The sequence below is a fragment of the Prionailurus viverrinus genome, unplaced genomic scaffold (assembly GCF_022837055.1).
Source record: "Prionailurus viverrinus isolate Anna unplaced genomic scaffold, UM_Priviv_1.0 scaffold_40, whole genome shotgun sequence".
NCBI classification, from domain to species: Eukaryota; Metazoa; Chordata; class Mammalia; order Carnivora; family Felidae; genus Prionailurus; species Prionailurus viverrinus.
Genome location: NW_025927608.1, coordinates 3,104,922 through 3,124,639, shown reverse-complemented (window position 1 = coordinate 3,124,639; position 19,718 = coordinate 3,104,922). Strand labels below are relative to the sequence as shown.

General features: G+C 48.2%; 1 protein-coding gene across 6 annotated transcripts in view; it reads left to right on the top strand.

Annotated features, from left to right (window-relative positions):
- ZFAND6 (zinc finger AN1-type containing 6) overlaps positions 1-19,718 on the top strand; it is a 73,614-nt gene that overhangs the window by 32,166 nt on the left and 21,730 nt on the right. Inside the window, exon 2 of one of the 6 annotated variants that reach the window (XM_047846676.1) lies at positions 7,455-7,615. The exons of 4 other annotated variants lie outside the window; for them this stretch is intronic. The gene's annotated coding sequence lies outside the window, so the exon portion shown is untranslated. Of the gene's footprint in view, positions 1-7,454; positions 7,616-11,976; positions 11,999-19,718 lie in introns of those variants that run through there. One more of the 6 variants, XM_047846681.1, reaches the window with a different exon arrangement.

Below are 19,718 nucleotides of genomic sequence, written 5' to 3'. Positions count from 1 at the left end.
TAACTTCTTGAGGCTGGATTTGTGTCTTCTGTCGTGTCCCTTCCGGCTCTGCAGAGAAGTCAGCAAGCGAGAGAGCGGGTTCACTGAAGGTGTATGCGTCTGAGCATTTTATCTTGGTAATACTGACATGACCATTATACTAATAGAATGGAGAAGAATTTTTTAAATTGAAAGGCTATTCTTAAATTGCTATTATTTTGAGCACTTGAACTTAGTGGTAAACAAGTTAAAAATGTTTGAAATGTGAGTTTTCTTAAAAATACTTTGAAGTTCTGGCGCCTGGGTGGCTCAGTCAGTTAAGCTTCTGACTTCACTCAGGTCGTGATCTCACAGTTTGTGGGTTTGAGCCCCATCCCATGTCAGGCTCTCTGCTGACAGCTCAGAGCCTGGAGCCTGCTTGGGATTCTGTGTATCCCCCTCTCAGCCCCTCCCCTACTCATTCATATTCATTCATTCATTCTCTCTCTCTCTCAAAAATAAATAAACATTAAAAAACTGAAAAAACTTTTTAAGTTCTTCTTAAGTTCCCTGAAGAAGTCTCTTGGATTCAAATTACCCGGTTTACTATGAGTTTATCTTTAGGTCTTATATTTGAATGATGGTTATTGATCTTTTCAAGAGAAGGATCTTTTTTAAAAATGGGAGCTTTCATTTGAGAATTGAAAACTCTTTAGAACATGGGTTATTTTGTAACGTAACTTTAATGATTAAGAAAGTGTGAGGAAATTGCTTTCCCTGCATTTTCTGAAGAGTTAGGAAACATTCAGAAGGATGAATTCCTGAAAGGAATAAGCTAGGCTGCCTTTATTTGGGAGGTGTCTTCTGTTGAAATGCAATAAATTCATGTCAGTTACACTTTTTTAAAATATTTAGGACTAGGAAATCATACTCAGTAGAGTTTGTTAGAATTATAAGCCCCCTTTTCCCAACTTTAAAAACTGACGATAAGTATGTTCAAGCTCTAATTCACATTTCATGCTTGTTGTAAAGCAACACATTAATTATATGGCGGTCTGAGGGGCACCTGGCTGGCTCAGCCACCAGAGCGTGCGACTCTTGATCTTGGAGTCATGGATTTGAGCCCCACGTTGGGTGTAGAGATTACTTGAAAATAAAAATAAATGAAAAGCAATCCAAGCTGACCTTGTTCAAGGTACCAAGTCATTTTCAAGGCACTGTGGTGATAAAAAAAAAAAGTAGATATAGAGAGAAGGTAAGAAAGGGAAAAGTTTCTCTGCTTCTATCTAAATGAGGGTAATTGTTTAGAACGTTATTTTAAGATACGAAAAATAAAATGATTGCTTAGTAGAACACCGGTACTTGGAGAAACTCCTAATCCTCTTACGTGCCACCTCCTGCTGTAACTCACACTTGAAATAGTAAGATCCTCTGCCTGGCATCGCTATGACCCCATCATGTTTCGAATCAGAACGGCTGTTTCTTTTGTCCTATTTTAGTATTTTTAAAAATTCAGCTTTATTGAAGTAAATTTGCATACAACAAAATTAGCTAATTTTAAGTGTGCAGTTGTAGTTACGACGAATGTGGTTATAACCGTGATGTGGAACATTTCCGTTACCCCAGAAGGTTTCCTGGTGTCGCTCAGGAGTTCATTCCTCTGCCACCCTTGGTCCCTGGACCTGCATTCTGCCTGGTGGCTCTCTGTAGCATTTCGTATAAATTGGATCACATATTATGTAGTCCTTTGTGTCTGTCTTCTTTTACTTGGCACGGTAATTTAGAGACTCCTCCGTGTTGTTCATCGGTGGTTGGTTGCTTTTTATTGCTAAATAGTGTTCCACTGTGTGCACGCGTCCCGATCTGTGTATCCACTCACCGTCTGTTGGCGACTCCGGCTGACTTGGTCCTTGGCCGTCACGAGTCACGAATGAGGCCGCTGCGAGCACGCCAGCACAAGCCTCTGTGTGGACGTGCGTGTGAGTACCTGGGAGTGGACCTTTGCTGTGGTACAAATGGAGCCTTTGTCTCGTAGTCTGGGCAGAGGAGGAAACCCACGTTGAACCAAGAGGATGAAACCTGTCCTAGGGAGAAAGCTGGATTGCCGACCGGCCGTTAATTCTCTTCTTTGTTCTTGTGTTTTATGTTTTGTCTTCCCCCTTTCCCCCCAACAAGCGCCTGCCTTTAATTTTAACTGTAAAACCTCTTCAAAAATGATATTCCTTATTTAAAACTCAAATTTGTAAGAAAAGCCTAAATTTCGAATGGGCTTGTTGAACCGTGGCTGGTTTGTAATAGTTCCGGTCCCCTTCCCCCTAGTATTTCTGCCTTCTACTAAGTTTTATTTTTTTGGAGCCTTTTTTTGTTTCTTTCTATATCACCTTTCTCCTCAGAGTTGGGACCTGCATAGTATGATCTGAGTTAAGGGAAATACATAAGTAGCTACAGATAAAGGTTTATGATTTGTAGTGTCATAGTTTGGGATTTGCTGGAAACTCGGCTGCAGACTGTGTTGGTCTGACTTAATGATTCATGAAGCCTCTGAAGGGAGCTTAATTTGCTGACTCATGCATGTTATAATCTCCTCGGCAGTATAGGTAAGACTTGATTTAGAAGCAAGGGATGCCTGAAAACTTGCTTCCTGCCCTCCTAAATAGATTATGTATGTATACTAATCATACATATTAGGGACTTTCGGTTCAAAATTGACTTAATTTTACATTGGAGTTCATCAGCTTTCTTTCACAGTGTGGATTATTCTGATTCTTGTATTAAAAGAGCATCAACCCGGGCACCCGGTTGGCTCAGGTGGCTGAACGTCCAGCTTCCCCTTAGGTCATGATCTCAAGGTTCGAGAGTTCAAACCCCCATCGGGCTCTGTGCTGACAGCTCACAGCCTGGAGCCTGCTTCGGATCCTCTCTCTCTCCCTCTCTGTCTGCCCCTGCCCACCCCCCTGCCTTTGCCCCACTCTCACTCTCAAAAAGAAACACTTAAAAAAGAGGAGCATGAACCGGCAGCAATCAGAGATTGGCATTTGAATTAAGATCAGAGGAAAATTTGGAAAGCTAGGATTTGATAACGTGCTGCCTGAGAAAATGGGAGAGAACACAGGAATTTTGGTTGGGATAAGATATCTTTGCCCGTTTTGCAGTTAGACATTCTGCGATGGCCTGGTAAAGTGCCTCCGTTAAACAAGGTCTGCCATCTCGTTAAAGAGATTAAGCTGATAGAGAGCAGGTCAAAGAAGGCCGTGGCTCGGTAACGGAGCGGACCTGGAATGAGCTAAAGTACAGTGAATGTTGTGCCCCCGGTGCTCATACCTGATGCAGAAGATACTGCATATAGGAGACTAAAATTCATCGCTTCTTCCTGGGTCGTCCTTGTTCAGCCTTGACTTTCTGATTCTGCTGGGTATCTACCCCTCCGATTCCTGTCTTTGTTAGACTGTGAGCCAGGTGATGCGTGCTATCATTCCACTCCTTTCCGAAGGGAATTGTTTGTGCGCTTTTCCCAGTAGAGAGACTACTGTTCTGTGCCTCTTGACAGGCAAAAAGAGTGTGGGTGTAAGATGCAAATAACTGCACAGCGGTCAGAGCTGTCCTCTACAGCTGTTAGTCTTGTAAAACCCCTTCCGCTAGTTGAGAAGAGGATGGCGGAAGATTGCACGGAAGTTACAATGCGCGGGGAAGATACGTGGGGCCGCTGGGGAGGAAGGGGAGCTGGGCATTAGTGGTGTGGCGGTGTGTGGCCATCAGGGTGGTCTCCTTTCCCACGCCTCCTCTCGTTCATAGTCCCCTCTCTGTTTTCTTTCTTTTTCCCTCCAGCTTTATCTCATGGTTCCGTGCCACGGACACGTTTGTGTATCAGCCGCTTGTGGGCCAGCTTCTCAGTGATGACGTTGTTACCTTGTCTTTTCCAGGTGTTCTCTAGTAAATGGGTGCTTCATCAGCTCTTTATTGGCATTTGGAGTTTATTTGTTTGGGGAAGGGCGTTTTAGTATTTTCCTTGCGTGTTGTTGATCACACGCCTCTTACTTTGGTTCTGCTTTGCTGCCTGGCATGAGCAGAAATTAACCTCATTTGGAAGGGACACTCACCTGCAGCTGCACCCCCAGTTGGAAGATGGCAGGGGCTCGGGGGGTCGGGGGAGGACTGTCTGTCCTGTGACCGCGGCGTGGTTTGGGGAAGGTTGGGAGGAGGTGACGTGCCCTTGACTCCGATCCACTGAGCCACACCTTGTCATCAGCGTGGAATGGCATGTGTCATTTAGCACTCCGCTGGATGTTTGACGTGAGAGCACTATAATAATTCACCAAATCGGAAATCAGGGATTACTGTAATTGCCGTCGGATTGGAGTTTGAGTGGACGGACATCAGATTGGAAAAATGATACTCTTTCTTGTTAGGTATTCAGAATCCTTAGAACATCAGCCTCGAATATTTATCTTTCTCAGGTTTTATTTTGAAATAATTTCAGGGCTGCCTGGGCAGCTCAATCGGTGAAGCGTCCGACGTCGGCTCAGGTCGTGATCACACAGTTTGTGGGTTTGGACCCTGTGTCGGGCTCTGTGCTGACAGCTCAGACCTTGGAGCCTCCGGATTCTGTATCCGCCTCTCTCTCTGCCTTTCCCCAGCTTGCCCTCTGTCTCTTTCTTTCTCTCTCTCTCTCAAAGTAAACATTTAAAAATGGTTGGAAGTAATTTCAAGTTTATGGAAAGTTACATTGATAATACAAAGAATTCCCATGTACCCTTTGGCAAGGTTCACCCACTGTTAACTCTTTGCACATTCTCTCTGTCATTCTCTTATTTTTTCCTGGATGGTTTGACGGTAAGTTGCACGCATCATGTCCTTTTCCCATGTAAGGCTTATGCAGATATTCTGACAAGGCCATTGTATTTTCAAAGACAGTTCAGTTATCGAATAAGGGAGATTTAACACTGATTAATAATAGAATTCTCTAATACATGGTCCACTTCCGAATTTCTCTATTTCTCCCAGAAATGCTCTTCATTAATTTTTCTCCCGGTCCAGGATCCAGCCTAGAATCATTTGTGGCATTTGGTCACTTTGTCTCTTTATTGTCCCTTCATCAGGAACGCTTTAGCTTTTACCTCCTCGACGTTGGTATTTTGTGAAGAGTGACCGTTTATTTACAGACTCTCTCAATTTGAGTTTGTCTGATGTGTCCTTTTGAATACCTTTGGGAAACGCAGAGTCAGCGGGGACACCACGTTAGTGATGTGTGCTTCTCGGTGCATCGTGTCAGGGGGCACGTGTCCGTCTGTCCCCTCATCGGGGAAACTAACTTGTGGTCTTTGGATCAGTGTGGTATCTTCCAGGTTCTTCCACTTAAAGGTTTATTATTTTTCATTTTGTAGTAAGTCATCTGTGGGGAGCTAACTTTGAGGCTGCTCTGTTCCGTATCAGACTTTCCCTATAGACAGTGTTCCCTATCAGACTTTCATCCACAAAGAGTTTCAGCATGCTTTGGTCATTTGGGCGGAGTCATTTATTACTGTGGTGGTTGAGGTTCAAATACCGAATTGCACACACTCAGTGCTACAGGAGGGAGCGTGTTCTAGCTGTTGGCTTCTTCAGCATTTGATGTAATTTTTTTAAATCTTTTTTTAATGTTTGTTTATTTTTGAGACGGAGACAGAGCGCAAGTGGGGGGGGGGGGGTGCGGGCAGAGAGAGAGGGAGACAGGGAATCTGAAGCAGGCTCCAGACTCTGATCTGGTGGCACAGAGCCCGATGCGGGGCTTGAACTCACGGACCGTAAGATCATGACCCAAGCCAAAGTCGGACGCTCAACCCACTGAGCCACCCAGGCTTGGCCCCAAGCATTTGAACGTGTCTTATGTTGAACTGGAACGGGTCTTCTGAGACGTCCACACGGTGCTTCACACCTGAACTCTCGTACCACCCAAGATAAGCCTGCTCCTGTTTTCTCTTTAGCAGCCCTTCAGAATGCATCCCTTTTTGATTTTTCTCTCGGCTCCTTCCATTTCTAACGGTCGTTTCTTGTTAAGAGATGGCTCTCTTGAGTTTGGGACCACCCTGTTGGTTTCATGATCACACTCATTGACTAGTGTCCACACTTCACATAGGAAACCCCATCCGCAAACAGTTCTAGGTATGTTTTTACCAGGACAGTGGATTGCCATTGCCTGTAATCTGGCTCGATGCTTAAGAGCGGTAGGCCTGGGAGACAAATCTGGGTTCGAGTCCTGTCTCTGTCACTGATTAGCTCTGTGATCTTAAACAAGTTTCTAGCATCTCCAGACTTCAGTTCCATGATCTAGGAAGAGTTGGCAATAATTGCACCTACCTTTTTGAGGGTGGAATGAGGATTAGTGTGCGTGTAAAATTTGGGGACCAGGGCCAGTGACACCATAATCACTCATTAAATGTTGATTGCTGTTCGTAGACAGAAAACATATTTCTGTTTTACAGCCCGAGATGGGTACAACTTATTTTTTAGCTGTTGTGTCCTACAGTAGGCTCATTTAAACCTAAGGTGATAATCAGCAAGTTGAAAAGAGTTCTGAAGCGCGGTTAGGTTCTCGGACAAGTACTTTTAACTTGTGTGAAAGTTACTCCATTGGGTTCCGTCAACTTTTATGAGGTGTGAATTATTCCTTAAACGGTTTGCATGTACATATAAGTAGATTATAAACAAACATTTGTCTTTTGTAGCAAAGCAAACGTGCGGTAACTTATTTCAGCATTAAGTAATACTTTAAAAAGTAGCCAGTGAAATTGAGTATTTGGACGTTACTTCTCATGGTGTTTCTAACCATGTTGCTAATATAAATAGTAAGTTTACGCCGTGAAATGCTGAAGTATTAACTAAAATTCTCTGTAGAAATTTGAGGCCCATGTCTTATATCCAGGTATTCTAGGACATTTTCATTGAATGCAGTTTTATTTTCCAGACAAGCCTTCTAACGCTTGGTAAACCTGTAGCAGAAATGCTGCTATAGAGATGTGAATTGGTCGGTAAATGTGCTGCAAACTTTCATAGCACATGTTAGAAATACGGCTCTTACTTCAGTCGAAACAGGACCCAGAATCTCATTCTTCCCACCCAGGAGGGTCCCAGGGGATATCCTTGGGGCACTGAAGTCATCCCCATTGACTGTCTGTTTGCAAAAGTTGTTCTTCTGTTGCTGGACGTTTATGCTAAATAAATTAAACTTTAGAGACACAAAAATACCTAGTTTTGCTTATTTGGGGGTATAAATGATCGTATAAAAAGTAATCCTTGCCCACCTAACCTGTGGCCAGGTGAAGAAAAATCTGTATGGTAAAGTTGTATATTGCTGTATTGCACGTTGGTGTCAAATACCAAGTGAAGTGTTTTCATTAATGTTCCCTCAACACCCCTTTTTATGTAGCTATAAGAGTGAAAGCACTTCTTAAAATTTCAGACAATTAAAATGTACACAATTTTAACTGTCTCAACTCTGTTTCATGTTAAATGTGTTACAGGAATGAATCTGAAGTCTGCTGCAGTAAAATACTGAAGGCTTTAAAATGTTTTCTTGCATAAAACTCAAACTTTAAGTAGCTGCTTATGAGGATAGGGAAGGCAGGAAGCTAATGTCTGTCTCAAGATACAGGACAGCTGTTTGCCCATCAGCTTCAACTGTGTGAGTAGACTCAAGCCCATGACCCTGTGTGACCCTGTGTGACCCTGTGTGATGGGGGTAGTCGCTTAAAATGTTTAAATCTGAAGTGTTTGGAGAGACACCGAAGGCAGCATGATGAGACGTTTTTTAGGGTCTGTTTTTTTCTGGTGGGTAAGATACTAACGGTGGGGCGGGTGGGAGATTTTTATTTATAAAATATTTTTGAGAGTAACACTTAATAAGTAAGTATTATTAGTGACCATGCAGCTTTTTTTCAGAATTATTTTAAGCATTGGAATCTGCATTACTTAATCGTATTATGGTGAAGCAAAAGGTCAGAATTCTTCAGATTGCTGTTTATTTTGCAATTGATTTCAGCTTTTTAATATTAATGTTTTTAACAGACAACCATAGAAATGTATTTTGGAAATACAGCGTTACATATTAATGTAGGAAATTGCTCTTGGGAATAATTTCATAACGTAAATTACAATTAGTAATTTTTGAATAGCTCTGTTTAACTAGAAAGAGCATGTATTTAAAACTAAAGGAACTCTTGGTCCCTAAATGCAGTTGGAAGTCTTTTAGACTTGCCAACTTTGTGTTTTAAAAGTGCTCTGATAATAATGTAGGCACCTGTTGAAGAAAAAAATTCTTAATCAGTTGGAGGCCAGCAGGGACGGGGCTGATTTTTTTTTTTTTTTTCCTACTTTCCCCTAGTTTTGTTTGTGTTTTGTATTGGCCTTTTTCCTATGCGGATTTAGGAGTAGGACTCTCAACGGGATGACCTCCCCGCTTAGGGGAATGCGTGGTGCGGATGGAAGAGGTGATTAAAATATAAGACGTTGCTGGAAGCCGAGTGATGAGCGTGTAGATAAAAACGTGTCACGTCTTATTAGCTGTTCAGGGAGGCTTCAGGGGAAGGGATGGCATTTGCAGTAAGGCGAATTTACTTTGCCTCTCACCTCACGGATGTTTTGGCTGAAGGAAAGTCAAAATCGAGAGTCTCTGGAACCGGTGAGGTGATTGCGAAGGCGTTAGAGAGCCCGCAGAGTGTACCCCGGATGTGGGCACTCGAATGAACGTGGCTGGAGGGTCCGGGGCAGGGAGGAAGGGTGTGTGGTCCTTTCAGAAGTGCGGAACACGCCACGTCACGGTGTGTCCTTCCCCCTGGCTTGGCCAGTGGATGCGCAGCCGTGGGGGACCCTCCGCGGGTCGTCTGATTCCTGATCTTCCAGAAGCCCTGAAAACTTACAGCCTCCCTGTTCTTAGTGCTGACATGCGCTAAGGTTCAAGTCTGCAGGCCGAGCCCAGTGCTGCCTCGCGTCTCTTCCCTCCCATCTTCTGAGATGAATGTCAGAAATAGAGAAAATTCAAGGTGAAGGAGGCCTTTAGAACATCCTCATGAAACTTGGATGTTGAAGACGAGGTTAGGCAGAAAGGACACACGTGGGCAAGAGAAGCTTCTGGAGCTTTCTATGTGTCCTGTCCTTGTGCCCGGGGCAGGTGGAGGACAGGGCTGAGGGAGGAGTGCTGTGCGGGGGCCAGGGAGTACCACCCGACAGGCCCCCCCCCCACCCCCCCGCCTCTGCCTCACGCACCCTCTACCTTGCCTTGTCGCCGATCCCACGCCCACTTCCGGAACAGTCCCACCCAGAATGTACACGCAGGTTTCACTTCTTCGGTTGTTGCGTTTTGCAGTAAGCGCAAGCACAGAGCTCCAGGGTTGCGGAGGGCCGCATAACACGAGTCAGTTAACGCGGTTCGGTACTCTGGCCGAGAGTCTGGCTGCATGGGGTCACATCCTAGCTGTGCCTTCTCACAGCATGTTTTATTGAGCATGTGATTTGGTCCGTGCCTCAGCGCCTGTCCTCTGTAAACAGACGTTATGATTTGATACACGATCTCGTGCGGCCAGGTGTCAGCGATGCTTGCAGGATATTGTACTGTTAAACTTCGGCCGCTGCTGTAGCGAGGAGGGAGCACCAGGTGGTGTGTTCCAGATCCTCAGTAATAGATTTTAAGGCTTTAGGATTAAGAATTTGGAATCACAGGGCTCCTGGGGGGCTCAGTCGGTTAAGCATCTGACTTGATTTCAGCTCAGGTCATGATATGGTTCTTGACATCGGGCCCGCCTTGGGCTCTGCGCCGACAGCGTGCATGTGGCCTGCTTGCGATTCTGTCTCCCTCTCTCTCTGCCCCTCCCCTGCTCGAGCACACACACACACACACACACACACACACACACACACTCTCTCTCTCTCTCTCTCTCTCTCTCTCTCTCTCTCAAAATAAATAAAAAGAAAAGAAACAAACATGGAATTTGGAAATCACAAAGTAAGGTATTTTCAGGTGGGTATTGTGGGCAACATTTCTCTAGTAGGAGAATGGGAATCCCTAACTCTCCTGACCTCCTGTGCTGGTCAGCTATAGACACTAGCCCCATTTCAGATTTTCTGTAGCCTGATGTGGCTAGTGTATTTTCTAGATTTCTAGATTTGAATCAGTTAATGCATTTACATCAAACGTTACCTGCCTGATGACACACACCTCTTACTGTCTAAGCACAAAAGATTGGCTCTTGCAGCAAATGTGACTCCACAAGGGAAGAGGGAAGGAAACAAAAATATTTCTTGCAAAATCGTGGTGCAGGTGAGGTGTGTTTTCCCTGGGTTTTAGACCATTTACAAGTCCTCACAACTTCTCAAAAATAAAGGTGGGGACGAAAAGCACATCAGACGGTGTTGCACGTCTTGAGTTCTGTCAGGAGTGACAGCTTCTGGGAGGAAAGTGAGCGTTCTGTACGTTCAGACGCTGGCGGGGTGCTCTGATCCAGAAGCCCCTTGGACAGCGGTGCCGTTCCGGGGGGCACGCTAATCTAAGCTCCGGGGGACCGGGTATCAGTCGGTAGTTCTTGTGTACCGGAGTCCTCTCTGTGCGGGACGAGCCTACTAAAGGCCAAAAGTTGTGTGGATTTCAGCTGGATGGTCACTCTTACTGTGTTTAGAGACAGTGCAGGAGCCAGGGTACCAAGAAGTAGAAACGTGACTTTATGTTCCACGAGAAGTTACCAGCCACCACATTCTACTCAAGGAACAGAACACATTTGGACAGACACCTGTCCTCACTAAAGAAAGAACACGAGAATGGAAACTCTTACAGAATTGCAAGAAGATTACCGCTTGGTATCTTTTTACGTGTGTGGTGTTGTACCTCTTCCCCACCCTGCCCCCGAGTTTAGATTGGGTCACCGGGTCGGGCGATCGCCCGGGTCCAGCAGGCTCGCCTGGAGGGGTCACCCGTGGTGCCGGCCGAACAGCAGGAGCTGAGGCCTGTGGGTACTATGGAGTGTATCAGAGGGGTGTGGACAGGGAGGCAGTGACGGGCGGTATGATACCGAGCCCCCCTCACATCCGTGGGGGGGAGCCTCGTGTGGCATTTTCACGGAGTGCCCACGAAGGCCTAAGTGTGAGGTTTTCTGATGTGATTTGTAATTTAGGGAAGAAGTTTGGAGAACTTCAGATGGAACGATGACCTGTGCGCACTTGGGGCATCTCCTGCCAGAGGCGGAGAGGCCGCCTGATGGGGCTGGCGGCCTGGTTGTGCTCTAGGGCGTCGGTGCCGGTGTCTCGGCCTTATCCCAGATTGGCTTGCTGTTGGGCATCGTACGCTCTTAATCGGGAACTCAGACTGGATTTTCCATATCTGTTTTAGCCATTTAAACCCCTTACTTCAAATGAAGTCTTTCCCAGAAACCTGATCTGTAAGTCCTAAAAGGACCTGTTCTTGAAACGGAGAGGTTTCAGTCTTCCGCCTCCACTTTCTCCCCACCCTCGCCCTCTGCCTCCACCGTCGTCATTTAGAATTCAGCTCCGAGAAGGATTGTCTGAATGGTTAGCGCGACAGGAAGATGCTTACCACGCACCCCCTTAGGTGCTTTCCGATTTTAGCTTTGACTGGCTCCTCGTAGACTGGCTGTTCACTGAAGCTGGCCACGATACCGCTGCTTATATTGAAAGGCGGTACCGGTAAACGACCCCAGAAACTAGCATTTTACTTTACAGATCTTGTCGGTCCTTTCGCATCGTGCTCTGCTCCTGAAACTATGGGAACAGCTCTTCCGTCATCCGAGTCCAGATGATCTGTACTTATGGGTAATTGAGTTTGTTTTTTTTCTGGGTACGTTACCTCTTTACCAGTCCTGCCCTTCTGTGCATTATTAGCTACTAGGAGGAATAGAGCCAAGCGATGCCTTCTTGTTTGCAAATAAGCCCTTATGGACATGTGTTCTGTTTGTCGACAGCATACCAGACCTCTCCTCGTTTTTCTGCCGTTTCTTCTTCTAATGTTGTCACGCAGCCGCACTGGTAAAGTCCCCTGCAGTCCCTTTGAGAACAACAGGAGGTATGTAACGGGGTGGTTAGGGAGGTGTCCGCGAACCGCACCTGCTAAGCCTTCCTTCCCGTCCCTGTTGCCTGCGGACTGCCACTCGGGCTCCTCAGCCTGGCCGCGGAGGCGCTGCGGGTGAGGGTCCTGGTGGGAGTCTGCTCCCACCTTCCTGTATCCCAGGCGCACGGGGTTCGCCGCCCTGGTGAGACCACATACTGGCCTTTAACCTGCCCTCCCACCCCTCCCTCCCCCGGTCAGTATGAAGTACAAGCGCTTAGCAGGTTCTTTATTGGCAGTTATCTGGAATAAGCAGTGTGTCGTGTCGTGAACTTTTGAGAGGAGCATTTGCAAACCGTCCCCTCACACTTCTAGTCCAGAAGGTCTTATGGCCCCCGTCGGAAGTGACACGTATTCAGAGACGTGCTCGCGGGCAGGCACGGTCTGTGGCCAGGGGGCCTCCCAGGTGTCCGGCCTCTGCTGCCGCGGCAGGGACAGAGTCAGGTTTAGGACTGCGGCCTCTGCGCCTTCGGTGGGGTTCCGGCCGCCCCGTGGCGCTCCCTCTCCGTGTGAACTGCGGGTGTTTGACCTGAAAAAGCCACTGGGGCGGAGATTTCTGTGCCTTTATGGGTCAGGAAGTGCTTGGCAGTCGTCTCGCTTGATCCTCCCGAGTCCTGTAAATTAGAAAAGACGGATTATCGCTGAATTTTAATGCGAGGAACCAGAGGCTGACCTTGTACCTTAAGTTGGAGGTGGCAGAATCAGAACCAACTTGAAGATCAAGTCCGACGTCTGCTGTTCCCACTGCGCCCCGTGTCCCTGCGGCTCTGCTGGGGCTCGCGGCCGTGCCCCTTTCCACGACAGCACTTGTTACCCTTCTCCCCAGGGTGTTACGCTTTCGCCGAAAAAGAAGTCAACTTCCGGAATACCTGGCAGTTATCTTGGCCGTCTGTTTTTTTCATGCCCCTGTGAAAGTCGAGTTCCCAAACTGCGTTTTTGGTGCCGCTTATTAGCGTTTTGTGTTCTTGTGCCGAGAGGACTGTGTAGTGTTGGGGTTAGATGTGCTGTCTTTGCAGATAGGTGGAAGTCACGCATTGATATTCCTGTCCTACGTCTGTTGATCCTTGAGAGCAGAGCTGTGTCGTAACTTCTGTCTTTTACACTGTGTAGGTGATCACTCAGCACCATAATCAGTGTATCAAACAAGGCACCCTTGCCGGGAGAGCTGGGACAAAAGAAAGGAAAACTGACTCTGTTGAATAATTTTGCTGTATCTTTCCTGATAATATTTCAGCTACAGCATTCTGGAAATCATTCATTTGCTCCCCCAACATCTATTTCAGTACTTGTTGCTATGTGCCTGGCCTTGGATCCAGAACTGGGATTGGCAAGTCGTGGCCCACTGGCCAGACAAACCCACTTTGGCCACCTCTTTTTGTAAATACAAGTTTTATTAGAACGCGGCTCTGCCCATCCATTTTTTTTCCCCAGGATTAGACAATCTAACTTCAATAATAAAGATATATTTGGGGTACATTGGTGCTTAAGAAAACAACACGTTCATTTTTGACATCGTTTACCGTGAAAGAATTAAAAAAGCATTGGACCTTTTAGAAATAACTGGATTCTTCTTTTAGTTCTTCCACGTCATCCATCCATCCATCCATCCATCCATCCATTCGTTCGCAACTGCCTTCTGTTTGCTGGGCCCTGTGTCAGTCACTGTGGGATCGTGACTCTGCCTTTGCAGAACAAGCGTAAAGGACAAGCCATTAGACAGACCACCGAGGATAGTACAGAGGGCGAAGTACCGTGAAAAGTGTACGTACGGGGTGGTGCAGCAGTACCCAGGAGAGGGGTCAAAATCCGCTGTACAGAGTTTCAGCGGAAAAGAAGAGATTTGAATTTGGAGGTGGACCATATTAAACAGAAGAAATCAGGGAGAGATTCATTTACAAATGCTGGATGTTAAGTTGGAGATTTGCCTTGGGAAGAGTGTCCTTAAAAGGGGTTGAGACAGAGGACGAAGCAGGGTCCGCATGATTGAATCATAAGCTTCTGGGTCAAAGAATTAAAAAAAAAAACTGGCCACGCAGGTGGATCTTGCATATCTAGATCTTAGTTTTGAGAAGAAAAGTGAATGAAAAGCCATGAATGTGGGACCAGTGGGAAAATATGAATGCCCCCCCCCCCCCCCCCCCCCCGCCTTTTGCAGCAAAGAGTGTTGAGTTGCTTCGTGCAGACAACTCTGTCTTGATTCTTTAAGGTGTGCGACACAGAGCTAGGCCAGTTTGAAAACATAAAATTGACTGCAGCAGAAGTTTAATTGTAAAGTTACTTCGTTTGGTATGTAGACGTAAGTGCGAAGCCCTCTCTGAGCGAACTGAATTGGAAGACACATCCACGAGCTGAGAGCCCGAGGCCAGCCATCTTTGGAGCACCAACTGCATAACCCTGTGTCGTGCCCCCTGCTGGCGGACCTAGGTCTCTTCTCAAACAGCAAATTCATTTTTTTTAAAAAGTCCATTCTAGTCTCTTGCCTTGGGGTGAGCACCTGAGCACTGCAGGTTGTGTGCTGGCAAGGTGGCAGGGCCGTGCCTCTCTTGCGGGCATCCGACAAATACTGAATGCCTGCCGTGTGCCGAGGGCATTTTCACAGCAGTGAACAGAATAGACGAAACCCCTGCCATGACTGAGATGTCATTTTAGTAGAGGGAATACAGACAAAATAAGTGTAATTCGGCAGTAGATTGAGATTGAAATTAAGAGCGTTGAAGAAAAAACTGGAAAGGATGATAAAGGATGCCGGGGACAGTTTTACATAGGACGGTAATGGGCGTCCTCCCTGCAGGGATGCCACCGGGACAGACCTGAGGGAGCTGAGGCAGCCTGGTCCTCAGGCTGTCCGGGGTGGGGGGCGTTGCAAGCATGGAGTCCTGGAGAAGGAACAGACCTGGCCAGAGAGGAGATCGGATCACGGGGCACCAGATTGTGAAGAGCCGTTGTCATGGTGAGGAGTTAGGCTCTTACTCTTGGTGAGTGGAAAGCTATTGGAGGATTTCGAGGAGGCAGCCAAGGCAGCGGGATTTGCTTCAGACCTGACGTGGTCACAGGCCGCTCTGTTGGAAATAGACCGTCGGAGGACAAGAACCGAAGGGGCTTCTGTATGAGGAACTCTACTAGCCGCCAATTTCCGCCTAACAGATTACCTCGAATCTCAAGGCTTGAAACAACAGACGCATTATTCCACACCATTTCTGTCAGGGTACGTGAGCAGCGGAGCCGAGTGGTCCTGGGTCCGTGTCTCGTGAGGTTGCGGTCTGCGTGTCTGCCAAGGCCACAGTCATCTGAAGACTTGAGCGGGGCTGAAGGATTGGCTTCCCAGTCCATTCACACAGCTCTTGGCCAGAAGCGTCAGTTACTCAGCCCCGGGCCCCTCCTCATCGCATGGTGGCCGGCTTGCCCGGCGAGTGACCGAGGAGGAGGGAGCATCTTTTAGGAGCAGGTCGGAGGGGTGTAGCATCGCGTCCACGTCCAGGTCGGCGCTGACCAGTGTGGGAGGGAGCCGCAGAGGGCCTGACTTCAGGAGGCCTGGGCATCGCGGGGGCCGCCTTGGGGGCTGCTGGCAAGCAAGTAGAAGATGGGAGGTTTTTTTTTTTTAATGTTTTTCTTTATTTTTGAAGGAGCGAGAGAGACAGAGCATGAGTGGGGGAGGAACAGAGAGAGAGGGAGACACAGAATTTGAGGCAGGCTCCAGGCTCTAACCTGTCAGCACAGAGCTGGATGTGGGGCTCGAACCCACGAACCGTGACATCGTGACCTGAGCCGAAGTCGGACGCTTAACCGACAGGGCCGCCCAGGCGCCCCTAGAAAATCGGAGTTTTAGAGGATGCCACTCGGGGTCGCTTTTCACAAGTCACATGTGCAGGAGTGTCTGACGAGGTGTGCAAGCGCTTCACGAACGCAACACACACTGGAAACTTGAAGGAGACCTAAGTTAATTTTTTTTTTTAATTTTTTTTTTCAATGTCTATTTATTTTTGGGACAGAGAGAGACAGAGCATGAACGGGGGAGGGGCAGAGAGAGAGGGAGACACAGAATCGGAAACAGGCTCCAGGCTCTGAGCCATCAGCCCAGAGCCCGACGCGGGGCTCGAACTCACGGACCGCGAGATCGTGACCTGGCTGAAGTCGGATGCTTAACCGACTGTGCCACCCAGGCGCCCCGAGACCTAAGTTAATTGAGGCACGTGCTGTGCTTGTACGTCCGTAGGTTCAATATGATCCTCTTGGGTCGTCTTTTTGTTTAATAGAAATTGGCAAACTGAATCTAAAATTTGTATGGAAACGCAAAGAAGCCACGAATAAGCAGCATAGTCTTGAGGGGAAATAAACTGACACCGGACACCCGAACCCGAGCTGACCCCAGATTCCCGAGGTCCGCAGTCCTTTCCAACAGGATAGGCAAATGGCCGAGTGGGCGAGGAATGAGGGTCCAGGAGAGGGACTTCTGCACCTGGTGTCCAGCGCGTGGACAGAGGTGAGGCCGCGGTGCAATAACAGTCTCTTTAGCAGATGATTCTGGACTAATTGCATATCCACCTGCGGAAGAACACGAACGTGAATCCCTACCTCCTTCCATGCAAGCACCCCGACTCCAGGTGAATCCCAGCTCCCCGTGTGAGCAGTGAGGTTACAATGTGGACAAGAGACACAGAAGACATCCCCATGACCGAGGTTCAGGCAAAGATTTATCGAATAACTAAACAGAAACGACAGGAAAAGTTTATCAGATTAGTTAACGATCAGCCCAGTAGCAAGGATGCACGAAAACCTTTTCTAGACCCTTCACACGAGAGGACACCCAGATGGCCGGGAAGCACATGCACGTGAGCTCAGCTGCCGTAGTCTTCACGGCCGTAGAGATGACAAGACGGCAGGGACACGTCACCGCACACCCGTGGGAGCACTTACACTAGAAAGGCAGATGTATGGATTCTTAGGAGGCTTAGAAACGCTGAGAGTTTATTCTCGAGGTTCTGCAGGCCCGGAGTCCGATATCCAGGGGTTGGCAGCGCCCTGTCGGGAAGCCCCGGGAGAGGCCGTTTTCCTCGTGTCCAGATTCTGGTGGCTGCCTGTGTTCCGTGGCTTAGGGCCACGTGGCTCCAATCTCTGCCTGTCTTTCCATCCCCTTCTCCTCTGCATGCTTCTCTCTTGTAAGATGTGACTGCATTTTAGGTCCACCAAGGTAAGCCAGGATAAGGCCCTCGTGTCATCAGGTAGTATTAACAGGTTCCAGGGATCAGGACAGAGACGTGTCTTCGGGGCCACCGTTGAGCCCGGTACAGCAGACAGTGCTACCTGGTGGTCAGATAAGGAGTAACCGAATGCTCGTCTGTTGCCAGGAGAGCGTAAATCTGTACGGCCGCTCTGGGAAGCTGGTAGTAACCCGCTAAACATGAACGCGCGTGCAGGTTGCCCCGCGATCCAAGAGTGAGCGTTCCTGTGAAACCTTCTGGAAGCTGAAATAGGCTAAGAAAGAAGCAGTTACCGTTAATTTACATGGAAGACTTTCTGAACGTTCCCAGACCCAGGAAGTGAGGTCGCTTAGGCTGACTGCTGACACGTGCACAAACTAAACCAAGACGAAGCACAGATGTGTACCGACGCAGATCAAAGCCGGGACGGCTCGATGCCCGGGTACCGAGTGTGGTCCCGGGGGAGGGGGTGGGTGCCGCTCCGGCCGTGGGATGCGCGCCGCCTCTGAAACAGCTTGCTGCAAAGTAAGCACTCAGCACTATTTCCACTTTTTGCCTTTTTCCATAAAAGCCAAAAGTCGTCTTCGGATTTCTCAGAGCAGGTACTAATGTAGATCTTTGGTGAAATCCAGGGACCGAACACAGCCCTGCGGAAAGCCGGGGATCTGTGCCTGTGACCCAGCCCTGCCACTCCTCGTTTGGCGCTCGGCAGAAATGCGTATGCTTGTTAATCGGAAGACACATCCAGTAATGTTCAAAGCCGCAATATTCGTCCTACTCAAACTGGAAAGTTCCCAAATCCCGTCAGCATTAGAATGAATAGCGAGCGGTTTGTTCGTACAGATGTTCTAGAGAGAGCCGTGAGAGTGAAGGGACTGCGGTCCGGCATGTTGGCCTGGTTGCATTTCAAAACCAGTTTGAGAGAAACCAGACACCGGGCGTGTGCACTGTGCGAGTGCGTCCGTGAAAGCCGGAGGGCGGGGAGGCATGCCGGGGTCTTAGAAGAAGTCCGCACGGGGACTTGGGAGAAAGGGTGATAACGGGAGAGGGGTGTGAGGCAGCTCTGGGGGCTACTGCCGATGTTCTGTTTCTAAACGGGGTGCTGGTTACACGGTGTTCAGTCTGTGAAAATTTAGGCTTTACACTTGGGAAGTGTGTATTTTTATAATAAAGAATGGGAACTGTTGGCTTTTTTCTGTAGGTTTCTTTATAGGACATCGCGATTGAACTAAGGGAATACTTTTCATTTTGATAGACATTGACTCTTCCCTTTAATTTGAGAGTTTTATTAGTAGGACAACATTTCGTACTGGATTCCAACATCCCTAAGAACTTTGCGTTGCCAGTGACAGAAACCCAGATCAAACCACAGCAAAACCAGAGTCTGTCTCACGTAACTGGGGGGTCTGAGAGGTGGAGTGGTCCTCAGCAAGATGGATCCAGGAGTTCTTGGCTCCCCCCTCCCCCTTCCCTGTTGTGCCTTTGTTTACCATTTTAATTGTCACGTGGACACTCACTGGGGCGAAGGTGGCCCCCAGTAGCGCCCTGGTGTACCCTGAACGGTCTCCCACGGCTGGTCATCCCGGAGCAAAGTCTGCCTCTTTCCCAGCAGCACCTGTAAAACCCTGGGACGACGGCCGGCCCTGCTGGAGTCGCGTGCCCCCCTCTGAGACCCGTCTGGCCCCGGGGAGGAGCCCTTAGGTCTCCCCAAAGCAAATTCAGTGTTCCTTCCACGTGGAGGAAGGTTCTGTGGTCTGAGGAGCGAGGAAAGAAATGTGCTAGGCGGACCTGAGGACCTGAACCTTCCGTGTCAAGAGTACGGTCATCTCCCCAGTTACCAGCTTCTAGGTGTCCCCGTACCGGGGATTTATTTAGCCGTGGTGAGTAGAAGGCACCGTGCTGAATAGAGGCGGGTTCGCAGCAAGAACACTCCTGTCATTTTTCACGGCATCGCTGCACTTCTCCGCATAAACACACCTGAGCATGCAGGTGTGGATGAGGGCCTGCCTTTTCCAGTCCTTTCTCCTTCCTGGGTGGTGAGCGTGGGTTTCATTAAGAGATGAGGCTTTGGCTAGAGCATGTAGTACTTAAAGTTTGCACGAGTGTGGATCAGAGAGTGCCACGGTTCGTGGAGTACCTCTGCTGGAGTCCCAGGCCTGCCTCGCTCCCCCCCCCCCGCCCCGCCCCCCAGCATCATCTGTAGTGTTGACCGCACGAGAGTCATTTGTTCATCTAATCGAGCAGTTGACAGATGTGCTTGTCACCTGCTTTTGTTTGGCCCGCGAGCTGTGAATGGTTTTTGTAGTGTAAGTGGTTGGGGGAAAAGAATCAAAAGAGTAACACTTTGTGATGTGGAAATTCTATGAGATTCAAATTTTTGTGGACCTAAGGACAGTTTTTTTGAAACCCAGGCATGCTCGCGGGCTTACGTATTGTCCTGACGGCGGCACAGGTGAATGGTTGTGTGGGGACAGTGTGTC